General features: G+C 37.7%; 1 protein-coding gene across 1 annotated transcript in view; it reads left to right on the top strand.

The window, feature by feature from the left end:
• LOC310879956 (uncharacterized protein) overlaps positions 1 to 17717 on the top strand; it is a 307953-nt gene that overhangs the window by 176623 nt on the left and 113613 nt on the right. The window contains exons 11-13 of the mRNA XM_083795024.1: positions 7405 to 7579; positions 8055 to 8120; positions 9544 to 9623. The gene's annotated coding sequence lies outside the window, so the exon portion shown is untranslated. The remainder of the gene's footprint in view (positions 1 to 7404; positions 7580 to 8054; positions 8121 to 9543; positions 9624 to 17717) is intronic.

Here is a 17717-nt window from a genome sequence, read left to right on the forward strand (position 1 = left end):
ATATCTAATTGTCTTTTCTTTAAGAAGATAATAGGAAATATAAAATCTCCATCATAAGCCACCAGTATGGTTTGAATCTGGGAACTCGAGCACAGATACTTAGTGCTTGTTTGAGCTACCTGGCAGCAGACTTTTTATCCTTGACTTGGATTAGCCATTTCATGTGTTGCAAAACATATGTTACAAACATTGTACAAAAGCACAAGATATATGCTTACATTATATGCCAGACATTTCCAAGAATATCAATACAAGTACATTTAACAGTATGTCAGTCATTCATCTTGGGGCTCCATTTTAAATGTCATTCCAAATTCTAGGTTATTTAAACAGTTTATGGTGGTGGCAGCATTTTGGAAGGTTGGTGAAGGGTCATTGAACCCACCTTGGTTTGTGCATTACCTGCCAGATCACACCCTAGTGCCTGTTGTGCAAGTTCTTACTGGCAGAAAGGAGGAAGGCTTCAGTTTCACACTTCAGGTTCATTTAGAGGTAGAAAAGTGTGAGAATTGCGGCTCTTATAACCTCAAAAATTATTTTTGGATCTAGTTTGTTTGATCTGAGATATGTGCAGACATTAAGACCTTCTGAATTTTGTGATGGAAATAATTTAAGAAACACTCGTAATACTACTACTTTCTCACCTAGTGTGTTAGTCCTAACCTTTTCAGTCCAGTCATGAATAGTCCTATTCTCTGCCTCCATAACCATCAACTGAGAACAAGCAATGAAATCTCACAACTGATCTCAGCTGCAGACACAGCAGAGCTGCAACTAATAAATGGTGAATATAGTATTCCCTGGTTTATATCCAGTGCCTTTGGAGTTTCTCAAATGAGGTAGAATTTTGTTTTTCAGAGCTATGTAGAATGCGCATGTAGCATGGTAGTTCTACTAGTTCTGGGAAGAGTCACAGTTAGGAAGCTGTCAATCGAGACAGCATTGTTCAAAAGTTTTGAATAAATCATTGGTGTATGAATCCTGCATCCTCAGCTGACCTAGATGTGGTAGATCTAATTATGTCAGTGCTGCATACTTTTAAATGCTTCTTTTCTTTGGCACCAATAAATTTATTCTATTTCTATTTAGCTGACTGAAAAAAAAAAAGTGATTTCCCCATCTTTTTTCTTCATTGTATTTTATAGAGATGTAAGACATCTGGCTTTCTTGCTATTTTAACATGAGAAATAAGCTGCACCTAGAAATTCTGGATTTTGTTTTATGGGAGCCAAGAGCAACTTATACATAAAGTGCAAAGCTAGCACTGCTATAGAGAAGAAAAAGAATGAATCTTGCTTTCTGCACGGTGCTAGAATACCTGAGTTCTACTCACCCTGCTGAAGGTATATCATCTTATAGAATATGCAGCTATTTTGGCTACTGGTGGGGACATGCTGCTTATACTGATACTGCTATATCCATAAAATCCGGAGGCAATTGGGGGAAGGAGGCAGGGGGGAGAAGGAGGCAGCGGCACAGACTGGTTTGCCTACAGCCAAGATGAAAAATCCTGTATTTTCTCATCCAGATTGGAAGATTAAGAGGTGCTTAGCTGCCCAGATTGCATTCCTATATCTATGCACAAAATTGGACCTTACTATATTTATGTATCATTTTGAAACAGGGAGAAATTAATGTAGTTATTACAATATTGTCCAGTAAGGATAGAGAAGTTCTATAAAATTTTGGAATTTAACATATTTGCAAATAAGTGTAAGTTTGCAGTACAACATGTTAATGTTCACAAAACAAATTCAGCAAAAGTTGTATTATTTTAGCGTTCCTAGTTTTACTTTACTATGTATTACTATGCTATGTCCAACTCCTATGGGCATTGTATGGGCATTAATATGATCCATAAAAAGGCAGGAGCCCATTTCCAAAATGGCAATTTTTCTCTGTATATGTGATGGGGACTATCTCAGAGCACTGGAACAAGTTACCCAGAGAGGAGGTTGTGGAGTCTCCTTCTCTGGAGATATTAAAAACCTGGCTGGATGCCATCCTGCACAGTGTGCTCTAGGTGATCCTGCTTTGCAGAGGGTTGGACTAGATGACTTTCAGAAGTCCCTTCCAACCACAACCATTCTGTGATTCTGTAATGTCAAATGCTTAAAGTATTATCTTTTCGTGATTTTTTTTTTTTCACTGTCAAATTCTGTTTCTTGTTGTTGTAGTAGTATTTTTAGTGGTCACAGGGAAAGGTAAGTGAGCCCATAAACATCTAGACGTCTGTTGAAGAAAAGGCAGCTCTTCCCCTTAAATATGATCAATATGTTTGTTGTTTATGGTACAAACAGGGGATGTCACGTGTTCTTATTGGAAACAAAAAATCTTACTCTTAATTCTGTTTTAACCAGTTAATAGCAATTTTCTCCTTAAGCCCTTCAGTATGGTTTGCAGGCAGCATTGTCCAAAAAAGCATTTGTTTTAGGCTTTTCTTTTTTGATGAGACAGAAATTGAAGAATACAGAAAAAATATTTGAACATGAGTCACTGCTAAATATTAATTAAACAAGATGTCAGATATTAGGATAATTCAGGTGGGGAGGGATACCATGAGATCATGTAGTCCAATCTCCAAAGTCTGCTACTTCCCTATTTATGACTCCCCTTACTTAAGTCCTCATGAAACTGATCTGAAATGCTCAGTTCTAACTGAGCAATGGTTCTAACTCTACATTCAACGTAGCCCTGGTGGTTTTACCACTGGGAGCAGGGTTCAACTTACTCGTAAGTTCATCTCTCTCCTGATGAAATGTTTTGGAAAGTTGAAAATTGTTTTGTGTTACGGAAAAGCCATTTCAAATCCATCTCTACCACATCTAACTATCTTATACGGCCTGAAATCACGCTTCCAGAGAAGCAGATTGTAGCCATGCTTATTTGATGACCCCATATCTTCTCTGGAATATAGCAGAGGAGACTGCTTAGAACATCATACATTACTATCAAGTGAATTTCATAGTCCAGGCCCTGTAATGACATCTTTCTATCCATCCCCTGCAATGCATGCAGCAGGAATATTCCATCTGTTCATAATGAGGCATAGCAGGGGAGGGCATCTTATAAATAGACAGCTTCCCCATCACTTAGAGTTTTATTTAAGAACATTGCAACGGTATTTGCTCATGACAAAGATTTTTAGCTATTCATTTGATAAAATATCTATGGATGTCGAATAAAACAAATTAGCCAGTTCCTAAACCTGTCAAGCTCCTTGGCTGAAATTTTCTTGTGCTTGAAGAGAAACAGTTTAAGATTGTTGTAAATGTCTTGTCTGTATTCTGTAAAGTATAGAAGATAATTTTGTCTGTATGTATTTTATTCTAGGGGTGATGCAATTTTAACTAGATCAAACTCAATACAAAGAGTATGCTGTTCTTTAATTTCTGTTGTAAACAAGTTATGACAAAATATAGGAGGGTTAAAAAAAAGGAGCAGAAAATATCACTTTGTATATGTTTTCTTTTTAAATGTAGGCCTCTTTGTACAGTAAAGGACTGTACTGCATTTTGGAGGGAAATAATTTACTGTGATACGTATGAAATGGAGTTTTGATAGACAGAATAAGCTGCAATCCAGTTCTAAACTATAGATTTTCAAGCAGATTGATACAACAAATTGTTAGCAAATAGCAGTTTGCAATTTGATGTTAATTAGACATAAGGCAAATATGTGCCATGACAAATTAGCAGCAAACCATACTGAAAAGGATTAGCAAGAGCTGGCACAAAGACTGCTCGATTTTGCATACTTCCTTGTCTTAGTCTAGGATGTCTGAGCCAGTTTTCCTTCTCTGTAAATAGGAAACCAGAGCAGAGATCACAGGCGTGTTAGAATGCCTTTAATTGCATATTTGAAATGTTTTAACTCTTTCTTAATCCCATAGAGGCTTTCCTCCATAACATTGGCTTTATTATTCCAGGAGATGATCAAGTATTTTATCCATTTAATATTATAACTAAATACATTATGATGGAAGTGCCTTACAGGGTTATTTATTTTAGTAAGCCTATTGTACTTACAGGAAAAAGCCTCGTTCTTAATTCAAAACACTTTTACTTAATTTCATATAAATGTTTTTTGTTTCTTTTTTCTTTTTTTTCCGCAGCAGATTTAACTATTAATTTCATTAATAAATTAATTTTTGCTAGAGGATTATAAGAATTCTTTTTTGGTGTGCACAATGTCCTTTAATAGTCTAGATAAACTCATTGGGATATCCAGAAGTCATAATACAGTTGTGTTTACAAACCAGCCTAAAACGGGCAGTTAGTTTTTAACCCAGTTCTTCAGACATATGCCTGAATAAAAACATAGTCATAAGTATGACTTCAGAGCTGAAGTAAATTTCTCTTGCATCCACAAAGGGTAAGATAATTTTGTTAAGATCAAGAATGCTAAACAGAAGCTGCAGTAAAAATTCATTACTGAATGTAAGCTTGCTTGCTTATTTATTTATTTATTGTGAGCTCCTGAAGTAAGCCATCGTTTTCCTCAAGTTTTCATTTCATATTTGCTGATGTGTGCTTTGTTAGTTTAATTTTTAGATATGTAAAATGACCTGTTTATACTTCACGGACTCATTGGGTAGATTAGAAATTCTTAAATACTATTTCTCTTTCCAAGTCTCAGTTTCTAGGACATACGAAATGTTAACTCTATTAGCTGATTTAAGATGGTTAATTGTCTAAAATTGTATATATTTTACATTCCCAACATTCCTATGTCCATATATGGATCAAAAGATTGTTAGAAATAGTTCAAAGGTGCTAAAATATTATGTGGGTAGATGTATACACACATTTCATTGGGCAAAATAAATGAAGTGGAAAAATAAAAGGATATTATGCACAAGATACTTAACTTTCGTAAGTCTTAGAGAGAATTCCTCAGACAATTTAAAACATAATCAATACCATTTTTTTCCACAGTGCTGTCTTCACATATAAACAGTATGATAACATGCTATTAAGGATTTACAAAAAGGCGATGAAAGAAATTGTGCTGTGTTTTTTTTCTTTCTTTCTTTTTAAAGAAAGAAAACAGAATCACAGAATTGTAGGGGTTGGAAAGGACCTCGAAAGATCATCGGGTCCAACCCCCCTGCCAAAGCAGGTTCCTTAGAGCAGGCTGCCCAGGTAGGTGTCCAGACAGGCCTTGAATATCTCCAGAGGAGGAGACTCCACAACCTCCCTGGGCAGCCTGTTCCAGTGCTCCGTCACCCTCACCGTCAAGAAGTTCTTTCTCATGTTGGTGCAGAACTTTCTGTGCTCCATCTTGTGGCCATTACCCCTTGTCCTGTCCCCACAAACCACTGAAAAGAGGTTGGCCAAATCCCTCTGTCTCCCACACCTCAGGTATTTATACGCATTGATGAGATCCCCTCTCAGTCTTCTTTTCTCCAGGCTGAACAGACCCAGGTCTATCAGCCTTTCTTCATAGGGAAGATGCTCCAGGTCCCATATCATTTTTGTGGCCCTCCGCTGGACTCTTTCCAGGAGATCCCTGTCTTTTTTGTACCGGGGAGCCCAGAACTGGACACAGTACTCCAGGTGAGGCCTGACCAGGGCAGAGTAGAGGGGGAGGATCACCTCCCTTGACCTGCTGGCCATGCTCCTTTTAATGCACGCCAGGATCCCCTTGGCCCTCTTGGCCACCAGGGCACACTGCTGGCTCATGGTCAACCTGTCATCCACCAGGACTCCCAGGTCCTTCTCCTCAGAGGTCCTCTCCAGCAGGTTGTCTCCCAGCCCATACTGATACGTGCGGTTGTTCCTTCCCAGGTGCAGGACTCTACACTTGCTCTTATTAAACCTCATTTGGTTTCTTCCTGCCCATCTCTCCAGCCGGTCCAGGTCTCACTGAATGGCAGCACAGCCTTCTGGCGTGTCAGCCACTCCTCCCAGCTTTGTGTCATCGGCGTACTTGCTGAGGGCAGACACTGTTCCCTCATCAAGGTCGTTGATGAAGATGTTGAACAAGACCGGACCCAGCACCGACCCCTGGGGAACACCGCTAGTCACAGGTCTCCAGTCAGACTCTGCGCCGCCGATCACCACCCTCTGAGCTCGGCCAGTCAGCCAGTTCTCAACCCACCTTACTGTCCACTCCTCTATCCCACACTTTCTCAGCTTTGCTAGCAGGATGTCATGGGAGACAGTAGCCTTGCTAAAGTCAAGGTAGATGACATCCACTGCTCTCCCCCATCTACCCAGCTGGTGATGCCATCATAGAAGGCAACAAGGTTGGTCGAGCACGACTTCCCCTTGGTGAATCCATGCTGACTACTCCTCATAACGTTCTTCTCTTCCAATTGCTTGGAGATGGCATCCAGAACAAGCTGTTCCAACACCTTTCCAGGGACAGAGGTGAGACTGACTGGCCTGTAGTTTCCCAGATCCTCCTTCTTGCCCTTCTTGAAGACTGGAGTGACATTGGCTATCCTCCACTCTTCAGGAACCTCTCCTGTTCTCCAGGACCTTTCAAAGATGATAGAGAGTGGTTCGGCAATCACCTCTGCCAACTCCCTTAGCACACGTGGATGCATCTCATCGGGACCCATGGATTTGTGTGTGTTGAACCCACTCAGACGCTCCCAAACCACTCTCTCGTCAACCAGGGGGGAGCCCTCCATTTCCCAGACCCTTTCTCCTCCCTCCAGGGTTGAGGAGTCCCGGGGGGGAGTCCTTGAAGCAAAGACTGAAGCAAAGAAAACATTCAGTATCTCCGCCTTCTCGGCGTCTCCCATTACCAGGACACCCTCCTCGTTCAGCAAGGGACCCACATTATCCCTAGTCTTCCTTTTACTGTTTACATGCTTAAAACCTTCTTATTGTCCTTTATCTATTTTTGCAAGCCTCATCTCTAGGTGGGCTTTAGCCTTCCTCGTCGCGTCCCTGCAGGCCCTGACGACACTTCTATACTCCTCCCAAGTGGACAGGCCCTTTTTCCACATTTCATAGACCTTCCTCTTCTGATCTTGTCGATGAGCTCCTTGCTCATCCACACAGGTTTCCTGCCCCCCTTCCCCGATTTCCTACTCTTAGGGATGCACCGATCCTGAGCTTGGAAGAAGTGCTGTTTAAACGTAGCCCAGCTCTCACAAGCACCCTTGCCTTCTAGCAACCTAGCCCATGAGATACCCCCAAGCAGGTCCCAGAAGAGGTCAAAGTTGGCTCTCCGAAAGTCCAGGGCAGCAATCTTGCTTTTAGCCTTACTTCTTCCACCGAGTTCCATCTTGAACTCCACCATCTCATGGTCGCTGCATCCCAAGCTGCCCCCAACCTTCACATCCCTAACAAGCCCATCCCTGTTGGTAAGGACAAGGTCCAGAAGCACCCCCTGCCTCATCGGCTCCTCCACCACCTGCATCAGAAAATTATCTTCAACCCACTGTAGGAACCATTTGGACTGTGCGTGCCTGGCCGAGTTGCTTACCCAACAGATGTCTGGATAATTGAAGTCCCCCATGAGAACCAGCGCCCGGGATCATGAGGCTACTACCAGCTGCTTGTAGAAGGCCTCATCGACCTCCTCCTCCTGATCTGGTGACCTGTAGTACACCCCCACAACAGTGAGTACACCCCCACAACACCCAACCCTCTTTGCAATTTCTGAAGGCATTTATACATTATTCACATAAAGGTCACTGTCTACGCTGTCTCTTGCAGTGCTCCCTTTTGCCGATATTTTTCCTACTTGCCACATGACACCTGAAATTCAGGCCATGATGCCAGAGCAGAATTCTAGCCTAGTTAATTGGTTGCCCTCTTGGCGTAAAGGATCAGATGGAAAAAGTCTAGGCATATGTTTAGGGATGTATACTACCCTAGGTTTCTTTCCTCACCTGCAAAGCTTTTAATGGTTTTAATGAAAACTTATAAATGAACCTGCCCTTTCTGTTTTCAACAGGTACTTGCTATATTTTGTTCATTTCTTTCACCTTTATGAAATGAAGAAATTGAAATTTGCAGTTGCTTCCCCTCCACATCTCTAGCAACCTCAAAATGCATCCTTCATTGGCTAATTTTACATGTTTTTGAATGTAGAGGGCCTCTTATGAAGAAGTAGTCCAGTTTCAAGAACTGAGTGCATCAACATTCAATATTAGACAGGTGAGTTTTTGAATCCTTCCACAGACAAGCCATTTGAAAAAATATCACACAGTGTCACAGATTTCTAGGTTGGAAGAGACCTCAAGATCATCGAGTCCAACCTCCGACCTAACACTAAGTACTCCACTAAACCATATCGCTAAGCTCTACATCTAAACGTCTTTTAAAGACCTCCAGGGATGGTGACTCCACCACCTCCCTGGGCAGCCCGTTCCAATGCTTAATAACCCTTTCGGTAAAGAAGTACTTCCTAACATCCAACCTTAGTACTTCCTAACATCCAACCTAATATATCCTCCTCTAATGCATACTGTTTAAAGGCTGTTCACATATAGAATATATTTTCCTTAACCCTGTTTAAGAAGTAAACCTCTTGATTATTTCTCATTCAGCACCTTGTGTTAAAGTCTAGAAACCTATTTGGTCATGGATGAAGATGTATTTTCTTTTTCTTGTGCGTGGACACAGTGATGTTTTGTTCTTGGTGGGTAGTTATTTGGAAATAGTAAGAGTAAAGCAACCCATCAATTTTGGCAAATTTAGATTAAAAATAAAACTATTTGAAAGGGATATTGTTAAGAATTTTAGGATTAAATGTTATGTATAAATGATTCTAATTTTCAATGGGAAATTCAGTTCTAGTAAAGTATTCTCATGTGGTACATTCCCTCACAAAAGCACCAGAATTTTTCTGCCCATAATATATCTCTAATATACACCCTCAGTGCTCTGGTCTATGACAGCTTTTCTGACAGTGCCTAAGCAGATTTTACATATTCATGTAGATACACTGTCAACCCAGATATTGCCTCTGTGAGCTTCACTTATCCTTGCTGTAGTGGTGGGGCTGGCAAATCTTTAGGTCAGAGTACAGAGGTTTAAATGCACCCCTTCTGTCTTGTTAGAATTGCTGCATATAGACACTTTCACTCTTCTAGTGAGCTTCACTATGGCCATTAGGGTTGCTCCATTGTCACTGGGTCATGCAGTAACCACTGACTGGAAAACTGCTTTGGAACACATTGAGAATCTCCTCTGAGCCAGTGACCATTTCATTGTCATGTTCTAGTTTGAAGCTTTCTTCACTCCCTGTAGCTCAGGGCTTGATTTTTCTTAGGTGGATTTTTCTTAAGCTCCTGTTTTTCTTAAGTGGGTTTGGAATACAAAGTGGTTTTGATTTTTTCGAATGTGAATTAGTTTCTAAGTTAAAAAAATAAAAAAATTCAGGGGGTGAAAAAATATTTGATGCAAAGGAAACATACATTTTTTAAACTGATGCACAAAAATCATGAAATAGAAAAAACTTCTTTCGTGGTTTTGTGCAGGTTACTTCATCTGTCTTAGGACATAAGAGTAGATGTTAGAGCAAATTCATGCTGATAAAGCATACGTATTTTTTGACAGATGTATTATCTCTGTTTAGATCATGAGGTTAATAAGATGCATTGTCCCCAGGAAAATGTGTGCACCCAGTGAGAACCTCATTGACATAGCTGCAGAAAGGTAAGTTCAAAAGGCCAGATTTTCCAAACTGTTGTGTGAGATGGTGCAGGCAAGTTCTGTGTATTTGAAACCACGTAAGTTGCCATTTGCATGAATGTCTTGTACACTTATCTAAGTTATGTAGACACTTATGCATGTACAGATGTGAGTGGGAAATGCAGATGTGCTACAAATTTGACTTCAAAAGTTCTACTTTTTTCTTTTGCATCATTGCATGTGGGGATGAGAACATTGATGTGGTCCCTGCTTTGTATCCTGGCTAAGAATAACTTTGACAGTTTCACTTTTAAATGTTTAAAATTATCTATATAAATACTATTAGTGTTTATAATACAGACACTATGATGTAGTCTGATGCTTTTCCCAGACACTGAAATATTTAAGGTTGTCTAGAGACTCTGGAATACCCTTAAAATCATCAAACATTTATTGTCTTTATCTGCATATCTAAAGCTCACCAATGAATAAAAACTAGGGAAGAATTTAAAAACAAACAAACAAAACCCACAAAAATATTATCCTGGTGTAATTCATAGTTGCCTTATTTTATCTGTTTATAATGCTTGAATTCACTTTGTTAGCAAATTTCTGTTGACAAGTGCACCTATTTATTATTACTAAGCATCCTTTTTAGGAATGTCTGAAATGACACATGTATTGTTTTAAATAAGATCATAGAGTTAATTTTTAACCACACAAGCAATACACTAACAATAGAACAAACAAACATAATTAATAGTTTTATGCTGCTCATCAGGATCATTTTATTTGCTGCCAGCATACACCAAATGCAAAAATGTTTTGATTTCAATTAAGAATTTTAAACAAAATTAAAACTGTTGTCACTTAAAGCATGGAACATATACTGCTAGGTATTGTGTGCATTCATGAGTATTTGTGCATCTACAAGCATAGATATACTAACAGGATAGTAAGGGTGTATGAGACTTTGCCACTTTGTTAGCAAATAACATGACAGCTCTTCCTGCATCCACCCATATATAGTGAGGCAGCATCCCTCTGTTCCCAGGTATATATGTTTCATTCTCCCCAGAAGAGGGGTTTAAAGAAATAACACCACGTATATATTTTGCATTTTATAGGAAAACTATGATAGCACAGCCATTTATATCCCAATATATTAATATCTTGAAGAAAAAAAAAAGTATTCTTCTTTGTGCTTTTTCTTTGCTTGTTTTTATTGATGAATTGATATCAATTCAACTTCTGATTTTATTTTTTTAAAAGAAAATAATTGCATTATGTTTCAGGATACCTATATTATTGCTGTCTCAGTAGACAGGACCTTATCTTTAGCAGAGACCATGTTGTATTACTGTCACAGCAAGAGATATTTTAAACACCAGAGACACGTTTTATCCTGAATTTGTGGCTGTTAAGAGTTTGAGTATGGCTACTAGAGTCATCTCAGCAATTTGAAACTGGAAATGTAACCTAGAGAAAAAAGTACTATGTGTTGTCTTAAGTTCCTATTTAGTGAAACACTTAAGTGCTTATTTAACTTTAAACATACCTGAACAATATTAATTCCTTATTAATTGCTGATTTGTTTACTTCAGTGGATTTATTAAACTGAAGACTTAAAGAAATGGAAAGCCCCCATAGGACGATAAGCAATGAGTATGATCTGCAATAAATAACTCAACTAGTTCACCTAAGGACTCACAGCTCCCTGTTTATTTAGGAAATGGGCATGTTAGCATGTGTCTATGTAGTTCTCTGCAGTGTGTGTTAAAAATCTCAGACTATTTGCAAGCATGCTGATACCTTTGATGTAATACAGTGTAGATCCATGCAAAAAAAACCTGATATCCTGGAAACTGCATACTCAGCATAAGGTATGTAGCAATGCAGCTGCATCAATGTCATCTTCCACAGTTTTCCATCAAGAAATCCTGTGGATAATGTTACCAAGCTTTGGAATATTAGTGAGATTTTGGAATAGAAATTATGTTCAGCTCCTTTGCCTATGTTGCTTAATTCTGAAATTGATGGCTAGATAAGCAGCAGATGGTAGAGACTTTTGCAAATGTAAAGTATTTTCAAATTAATTTAAATACACTGTATGTGACTGTGACATAAAACACTTATGAATTGTAGGGATACACTTGTAGATATGCAGTGAGGATTGCAACTTTTAGTATTCTAGCTGTCAGTTTTGCTTTTGTTCTCTATCCTATTTCTGGAACAGAAACTCTTCATCAATTTGTGAATTTAGGTTCTGCAGAAACGGGGAAGAGATCTGGATTTAAAAACTAGCAATAATAATTTAAAAATCCTTGCAAGTGGGCATTTAAAGTAGGGAGAGGGATGGTGTACAATGACTTCCCTAATAAGTTACAGGAAAAAAACAAGTTAATGAAATACATTTGGCCTCTTGGAAAAATCTTAATGCTGCTAGAAGAATTGAGAACTGACCAATATTGGACATAGGTAAAAGTTAACAGTGGGCTCCCAAGGGCCAAGAATAATGATCTATTTGATATGTTTATTGTATTTATTTGTAATGCAAAGGGTAAAATAAAGGAACCTAAGGAACTCAAAGAAACAAAAATATAGATGACACAATTTTTCTCAGTGAAGTCCGTAGAAGCCTCTAAGGAATTCTGGAGATCTAGCTGATTTAGGTAATTATGGGGCAGAAAGGAAAATATGCTCAGTTTTGACAAATTCCCTGCAATGTAAATTGTATAGAATTATTTGCACTATTCATAGCCATTGATTGAATTGTAAATTAACTATAACTACTTGATAGAAGGAACTTCAGTGAAATTCAGATCCTACTGAAGCCTCTGGGAGTTTTGCCATTTCTTTCACTGGGGATAGGGTTTCCCCATGATCATCATTACTGTAGACAGCTCAATAAAAAAGACTGCTCAGTTCACAGCGGTGGTCTTAGTAGAAAACAAAATGGTTGGATGAATAAAGAATGGGTTGGAAAATAATACTGCAAATATTATGATATCTATCAGTGATACCCTCTTGCCTTGAATACACTGCTGAATTCTTGCCTTCCTGCTTGTAAATATATACCGTATAAGCAGAGAAGACGCAGGAATAGTCATAAAAAGTATCCCGATGCATAGAGAAGTTTGCATACAAAGAAAGATTGAAAACAGGGGAGCTGAATTTAAGTGAATGAGAATATGAGTAAGATTTTATATAAAACGAGTGATTTATGCGGGGTAAATCTGATTTCTCTCTTGGCCTTGTCCCATAGTGCAAACAAAGAGGTGTGCCAACAAATTGAAAATTGATAAGGAGGAGTTTTTAATTCATCAGTAAGTTCTCTGCAAAACATTGAGTCTTTGGAATGAAAAATGCAGCAGGATTCAAAACTAAACTAAACATCCATGTTGGTAAGGCAATTCTCATTGATGCAATGAAGTAAAGTAGGAAAACATGAGCTTACATTTATCTTATGACAATTTTTTCATTGAGTCTCCCTTTGGGGTTGTTGTGGTTTTGTTTTTCTCTTCAAAAAAATGCCTTGGAACCTGTTTGTTATGGGCGATAGGATGCTGATGTAGATGACATACTGCTGTGACTTGTATGACTTCTCCTTTCTACCTTCAACATCTTCTGTTACCATGGGGCTGTAAATTAGTACAGGTTAGGAAAGAGTGAGAGAAGCTTCATGTGGCCTTGCAGAGCAGTGTCTGGCTGGGTTTTATGATTGCTCGGTAGAAAGAAGCATCTGCTTTTTAAGAGGGAAGCCCTCCTGAGACAAGGAGCTCTGTGGAAGTCTCTGGGCTGAAGAAATGTTCTCATTCCCAAATCAGAAATCAGGAAATATTCAGTCTCTGATGGAAAGCAGGGTTTACACTATCATTTTCATCTTTGGTGTTTGGACAATAAATAAAGCCCTGAAGCAAAGACAATGGACTCTTCTAGACATTGATAATTCCACAGGCTGGTAAATAGCTTTGTTTCCTCAGTGTTCCAGTTTAGTTTCCCAAGCAAAAAATGTTCTGATTTGGTATTTCAAGCAAGCCACATGATGTAGCAGGAGTTGGTTCATAATATCCAGATGCTGTCAATGAGCAATTATTATTTTTCTTTTTCTTTTTCCAACAAGAGTTTCTTTCAGGCATAATTTTTTATGATACAGTACAGTTTCGTATACAAAACAGTAGAAGAGACCTTAGGATAACTAGAAATTCTTAATGATTAGGGTGGTGCACAGCTGAAACATTACCAGTGAAATAGCTTACTTACTGATTTGTTGCCAGGTAGTGAGCCAATTAGCAGTGCTGGTTATTATTTACATTTCATGCTATATATCACTAAAATTATGGTGTTGATTTATCATTTGCATTGTTGTATTGTCAGCATAATTTGTTCAGATCATGCTGAGATACCTGGGAAATTAAGTAGTAAAGAGAATGACATGGAATATGTCTGCATTCAGAGATATTTACTTTGCTTTTAATGAGAATGCATGTTCGGGTAAATCATAGACCACTTAGCTACTCAATTGTTTTTGAAAGAAACCTGTTGAAAGTTTCTACTTTGTATTTTTTTTTTTTCTAATCTGATTTTGCTCTTAAACAAGTTGCTTTTTACAGATTGGCTTAAATAGCATACCAACTAATTGTGCCAACTTAGTTTATTAGCGAGTTGTGGAAATCCGTGGTAGTTGATATATCATTGAAATTTCCCGTGTTGCATATGTATTTGATGCTATTTTAATTTCTTGGCACGTATTAGCATAATTATTTTTTTTCCTTGGAAATCCTTCCTAATTGCTTGTATTTTTACAAAATTAGGCAGATTCTCTGGTCAGCTTAAAAATCTTATATAGTTTGAACAATTGGGAGCAACCCTCTCTTTTTAAAGGATGTAAATATTTTTGACATATTCAGCTGATGAACAAAGTATCCATGTTGGATTTTGAATATTTTTTTGTAATTTTATTTTCTCAGAAGATAACAGAACTTTTCTGAGGGCTTTGTATAGTGTCGTCTCATGACCTCTTCCTTTTAATCAACCTGTCCCAGTCCTCTTAAAATCTTTAGATTGTCTAATGATTTTGTTTGTTCAATAGTTTGTCTCTAGTCAAAAATGGTTCTCTTGAAAATGTTCTATATGGAAAAAATGCGGCCTGGTTGTTGCAGTGCATGTTCTTTTCCATTTTGACAATATTGTTTTTTCATAAAGTTTTGAAAATTAACTTTCGCATTAAGCAATAATTCAAAGCAAACTGGAAAAAAAGGAAAAAAATAGATTATATTCCTTAAGATATTAAATAACATGATATTTTTCAATTACCTTTGCCTTACTTTTTTTTTCCTTTTTTTTTTTTTTCTTAAGATTAGCTCTAACACAAATGTAGGCTCAAATAAAACACATTTTCTTCTAATCTATTTTGATACAGGGATCTTCTGAAAATGACCTTTGCTTAAACATTTCTGTTGACTCCAGCACTTGAATTCTCTGCCAGTTCTGTGGCATGATTTTTGGTTTTTCATAAGGCTTCTTCTTCACTGTGGCCCTACTGGGTGTGTTCACACCTGAGAGAGCAAATTAACTCAAGGAGTATATACCCAGTAATCTTTGAGCAACCATTCTATTTTCTGTTTGCTAACTTTTAGTTAATCATTTTTGCGTATATTTGGTGTGCTGATTTTTTTTTACATGTCTTCAGAAATTGAGGAAAATTTTCTGTTAAACTGAGAGAATTCTGAAAGTGTTTTTTTTTGACAGTTTTTTTGACAACCTCTGGCACAGTTTCAATCAGAAATAATTTGTAAAATATAAAGCACTATATTTTATGAAACTACTGAAATACAAGTAACTTAAAACAGTGTGTTAAGAAACTGAGAGTGCGTGTGCATGTGTCTGTTTGTATGTTTGTGTGTCTGTGTGCAGAAGATGGAAATACCTTCTTTATTTTTGCCATAAGATATGTGAATCAGCTGGAAGTTGGAGATGCTTTCCTACATAGGTTTACTGTGTGTCTGCTATGAAGATTTCAGGAGGACAGCAGGTATTCCACTTTCCATATTTCTCCTGAAACCTCTGCATGTCATTACACTGCTGAAACAGAATACATGATGGGCTGTAGGCATATGTGGCATTATTGCATCTGTGAGAGAAAAAAAAAATCATTTAACTTGCTCTTAGCTGTGTTATTTGAGATTCACAAGACCTCTTCTCACTTGAATGATAAGTGTCAAGTTCCCACAGAACCCATCCCTTATTCTCTTTAAATTTAATGGAAAACATTTGTCCATGGCAGTTAGTGGTTTTTGTATTTTAATGTTATAATATTGATGAAATTAAAGCTCTTTATTTTAATGTTATTTAGTACAAAAGTCAATTGCTTAATCAAAAGCTGATTCATTTAGGCAGAAAATATGCTTCCCCAAATTCCAGATTTTTTTAGTGTTTGTCCTTTTGAACTTGGAAAACTTATGTTCTACATTTTAAGCTTCACTAGTTAGTCTCAGGATTTCGTTAACAACATTAGAAATATTAACACATTTCTAGACTTGTGTGCTCTTCTGTGCCACTCTTATTAGCATGTGATACTGTATTGCTCCCAGTTTACTTAGCTGTAATGAATGGTCAAGATGCCTCTCGGAGAGCTGAATGAAAGTTTTCTTTGATAAGATCTGTTCATCCTGCTGAAGTTACCAATTGTTGGTGACTAACTAATTATTTTCATACTGTGTTTCCATGTACAGATGGAAATAAGTGAGAACAGTAAAATCTCTCTGGCGTTGGGGTTTTCTTCAAAGTAGCTTCTGTATCTCTAGCACCATGTGGGCATGTTTTTAGTAGCTCTAGATGGACCACATCTTATATTCACCTAAGAAGGTATCCTATGTCTTCTAGGTGTTCATCTGTCATTTTAATATGAAAGCAAATAAACAGTTGATAGAATATCTCATGTTAAATTTATATTATTTTTTTCCTCTCCAGGAACAGTCAATTTTGTTCACAACAGTTTTTTTTATAATCATACACTGATTTCATGTTCATTTAATCTGTACTAAACAGTGTTTGTCTAAAATATCTCGTCAGGTACAGGTAGTATGAAGATGAAGGAAATAGCCAAAAATATCCAACTCCCTTTTAATCCCTTTATTCCCTTTTAATAATGATTTCTTTGCCTGGTTCTTGATACGTGAATTTTAGTGTCTTGTTTAGATCTGTCTTGCATTAAGTCCACACAGTCTAATGGTGGATGAGAACTTCTAAGGATGTCATCAAAGCAATTGTTTGAAGAAAGCAGACTTGAAGAAGAAAGAAATGTTAGATAAGTATCATGGAAAAGATGAAAAGGTGAAAGAGAAATTTTAAAGGGAAGTATACAGATCACAGAAGAAAATAAATAGGATGATAAGGTTGTTCGGTGGAGTTCTTGGCTTTCCCATGATTTATAGTTCCTCAAAATTCATAGAAAAGTCATGTAGACTATCAATATCAATATGTCTCTTATGAATCCAAAATAGAGAGGCTTGTGAAGCTCTGGTACAAAGCAGGTGGATGCATGGGGCTTCAGTATGTCCTGTACCCTGCATCCCTCCCTCCCAGTTCTGAATATGTTTGGAGAATTCCAAAAGTTTCAGGTTAAATCATCATGTTAAGAGAGAGAACATCGTGAAGTAAAAGCTGAGGGAGAATTTTTTCCATACTTTTTTTTTTTTTCCTTTACTAGTATGATTCAGGCATGTGTGTCTTGAGCAAGAGGGAACAGTAGCTCAGGCCTCCTCTCTTTATGCTCCCAGCGCTGTTGGCTCTATTATCTTCTTCTACAAGTTCCTTCCCTTGCACATGTGCCTAAGAAAATGTGCACCATACTATAAAACAGATCCATGTGGCCGAGGCTGAAATCTTAGGTCAAGAAGTCTTTAGGAGAGAAGAAATCTCATATTTCAGTCTACAGTCTCTTAGGAAAAAACTTTTGGCATTAAATGCTGCTATCTAGTTGACTTTATTCCTCTCTCTCCTCTCTACTCCCTATTCCTTTTTTAACAAGAGTAAAATAAAAGTAAGACTGAGTTTTAGGAGTGACTCAAGTATGTCTCTCTGGCTCTGTTCCCCTTCTTCTAAGTATTGTGCTAG

Source organism: Anser anser, assembly GCF_964211835.1.
Source record: "Anser anser genome assembly, chromosome: 11".
NCBI lineage: Eukaryota > Metazoa > Chordata > Aves > Anseriformes > Anatidae > Anser > Anser anser.